At 26.4% G+C, this 3,662-nt stretch overlaps 1 long non-coding RNA gene across 1 annotated transcript; it reads left to right on the top strand.

Annotated features, from left to right (window-relative positions):
- The first annotated feature begins 1,332 nt into the window (after positions 1 to 1,332).
- Positions 1,333 to 2,409, top strand: LOC126898534 (uncharacterized). Its single transcript, XR_007702294.1, has 4 exons — positions 1,333 to 1,373; positions 1,673 to 1,753; positions 1,977 to 2,067; positions 2,142 to 2,409. It is a non-coding gene; the product is annotated as an uncharacterized LOC126898534 (long non-coding RNA).
- The last annotated feature ends 1,253 nt before the right edge of the window (positions 2,410 to 3,662 follow it).

The following is a 3,662-nucleotide window of genomic DNA, read 5'->3' as shown; positions in this document are numbered from 1 at the left end:
AAAAAAAAAAAAAAAAAAAAAAAAACACATCATAGTAAAATTAATACCTTCTCCGCTTCGCATCGAAGCTAAAAAATAAATGCATACAACAGTGATTATTACTGTACGGCGACATCTTTGATGTTTAAAATATGCTTACCTAAGCGTCTGGTAGGCAATGATAAAAATTCTTAGAAAAAGATAACTTTGATAAAACGCAGACAGCAATTATAAAATGTAGACGGTAATGTGGGTTATAATATGGCGGTTGGTTTCAAGGTTGGCTTCATTACCCCTTCGCTCATTAGGACTTGTTGAAGAGATCCCCCTCCCCCGACATAGGTTAGTTTTCATTGGGTTTCACCCATTGTGCACACCTCACACCCAATTGTCTTAATAGAGTTCGTTCAAGGAATAGTCAAGGAAAAGTGTGGTGGCGACGGCCGCTACATGACGTACACTATTTCAATGTAATGTTTACATTTAATGTTAAACGTAGTGATGACTCTTGGGTGCTGGTGGTGGGGGTGCGACTTTAAGTGTAATACCGCTAGTTATAGGTATAAAAATTGTCAAATTAAATATAATATAATAAAATGCAATACACATATTATTATTTTAAAGGCGCAGTAAAAAAAAATAATAATAATAGCGATTATATTATTATACCATCGGTGGGTGGGTGGGTGAAAGGGTGAGGCGGGGGGCCTAGAATTCCCAATATTACCCTACTTATGTATTATAATTTTCAATAAAAACTGTTTTTTTTGTTTTCAACTGTTTTGACTGTGAAGTGAAAATAAAAGTTTTCTGTTGTGATATACATATTATTTTCTGACTTGTTTTTATAATTTGTTATTTAAATGTTAAAGATGTTTTGGAAGTTTTGCCTAATCAGGTAGGTATTTATATTTTTGATTGTATGACACTTTTTCCAATTCATCTTTCATGTTAAATTTTATTACACGGGTAAATTCCAATAATTATAGTTGTAGGTATATGGACAATATATTAGTGTATCAGTTTTCAAAAAATTGAAATATCAATATAATAATAAATTAACTAATTTATATTTTGAGAACCAATTTTTAACTTTGTTTTGGAACACTGAAATCATTATTATATTATTATATCCTTTCCACATTTATTTATAGTTTTGTTATCAATAATTTTCTATTATTATACCAATATGTATATTTATTGTGATCGGCCGACTCGAGTCTCAGTAGCAGCTAATAGTAAAAACGTGTTTTATAGTTTAAAATTAATAATTATTATTTGATTGTTTTATACATGAATTTAATTTTTACACTTGTAAGTTGTATTTATTTCATATCCGTAGTCGATTCAAAACTACAATGGACAAGTTTCTTGTAAAAATATCGAAGTCGAAAGTAAGTGTATATTTTTACTTTAAATAAATTTAATTGTTAAATACACATATTTAGTATACATTAAGTTAAAAGTAGCCCTTAAAATATATTACTGATTTATATTATATTAAAACTACAATTTTGACAAATACCACAATATAATTTGTTAAATTATAGATCAAATATAAACTTTATATTTGATCTGTAATTTAATTTTATATTAATTATTAAGGTAATGTTATATTATTCATCAAATTTAATTTATTTTGGTATATATTTTTTTTACTATTTTGGTACTAAATGTTGTACCTGCTTATTAGAAAAATACTAAAACAAATGCTAAGGAAAATTTTAGCTTATCTGAAGTAAACCTCCATTCCACAGGAAAAAGATCATAAATGGTAAATATAACAATTTCATATCATATATTTAAGTAGTAGTCATATACAATTTATTACAAATTGAAATTATATTTAAATTAATTTAATATCATTAAATATTTAAGGATATTTTTATATTTTATACTTCTACCTTAATTTAAAGTGAAAATTCTGTAACTAGTTGTCTACGTTAAATAAGTAATAGTAAATATTTTAAATTTAATTTATTTTGTAAAATAAATAGATGGATATAGATAGCCTTGTCGTTGATAATAATTTGAGTTTGTCCATCACTTCTAACCAGTTATCTAGATCAAATGAAACAAAAATAACAGGTAAAAATGTTTAATATGTTTTAGTAGTTTTTCCAGTGGGGCATAAGTAATTATCAATTTATATTTTAATGAAGGTAACCACTAAACTTAACCATCGATATATGATATTGGTTTATATGTAAAATCTACATCAAATGTAAGTGATGAAGAAAAAATTGATATTTTACACCATGTATGGATTCCGGTTGCAAAATTTAATTTTCCTATTACAGATAATGGTAAATTTAAACGATCATTCCAGTTGAAGTGGATTGACACATTTCAGTTGCTGGCTTATTCAAAAATTAATGAAGGTTGTTTTTGTAAGTTTTGTGTACTATTTTTACGCTTTCATAATGTTGGTAAAGGTTCTAATAATTCTGTTGGTACACTGGTTGTAAAACCTCATACCAATTCAAAAAATACCCTNTTCTGTTGGTACACTGGTTGTAAAACCTCATACCAATTCAAAAAATGCCCTTGAAACTTTTAGAAACTATAATAAAACTACTGAAAATCATATATCAATTTTTGATAAAAAAAAAAAAAAACAATATAATAATACAGTTAAATACACAACGAGCCAAGGATATTTTAATGAATCGTGAAAAAATAAAACTAATAATCCAGACAATTAGGCTTTGTGAGAGATAGCAAATATCTTTGAGAGGATATGAAGATTGGGATCGTATAACAATGAATGAACCTGAAAAAATGATGGTAATTTTCGAAGTCTATTAAGATACCGTGTTAATAGTTGTGATACTATTTTAAAAGAAAATTTAGAAACTTCTTGTTCCAGAGAGTTGTATACTAGTCCTATTATACAAAATGAAATTATAGCTATATTTGGTAAACTTATTCAATCTCATTTAGTAAATGCAATTTCAAAATCAGAATTCTATACAGTTCTTGCAGATGAAACCACAGATATAACTCAGATAGAGCAGTTTTCATTGTGCATAAGATATTTTGATAAAACACTAATGAAAATTAGGGAAGATTTTCTTACATTTATTCCAGTTCACGATGTAAATGGTTTAGGGTTGGCCACTATATTAAAAGATACATTAGAAAACCTTGGCTTAGATTTAACTAAATTGCGTGGGCAAGGTTATGATGGGGCTGCAACTATGCGAGGCAGCTTTTGAGGAGTTCAAGCTATTGTTAAAGAAAAGTATCCTAAAGCATTATATACCCATTGAGTTTTTCAATCATTAAATCTTTGTTTCTCAGATACAACTCTTTTATATTTATATTTATATTATTATTTTAAAATTAATTTAATAAGTAAATAATTAACTTTAAATTTAAGGCAGGAGTATTTGTTGTTTTATAAATAACTTGCTAGTACTTAAAAAAGTTACAGTAAAATTATTATTTTTATACATATTATGTCTACATACTTCTTCAATGGCTTGTTTAAAGATTTCAGCTGTCAGTTAACAAATATTTTTATTATTTTTTTGCTTACAATTGAGAATTGTATATTTATTACTACAGTAAAACCTTGATAAAGCATAATAAATTCTGTTCCCTCAAATCTTTTTTACTCAAAATTACTCAAAAAAAAAAGTTTAGTAAATACAAAGAAATTATTTGTAGTTTTATTTGGA

Source organism: Daktulosphaira vitifoliae, unplaced genomic scaffold (genome assembly GCF_025091365.1).
Source record: "Daktulosphaira vitifoliae isolate Bord-2020 unplaced genomic scaffold, ASM2509136v1 Scaffold_2, whole genome shotgun sequence".
Classification (NCBI taxonomy): domain Eukaryota; kingdom Metazoa; phylum Arthropoda; class Insecta; order Hemiptera; family Phylloxeridae; genus Daktulosphaira; species Daktulosphaira vitifoliae.
Note: the sequence above shows the minus strand (reverse complement) of the source record. Positions and strands in the feature narration are given on the sequence as shown.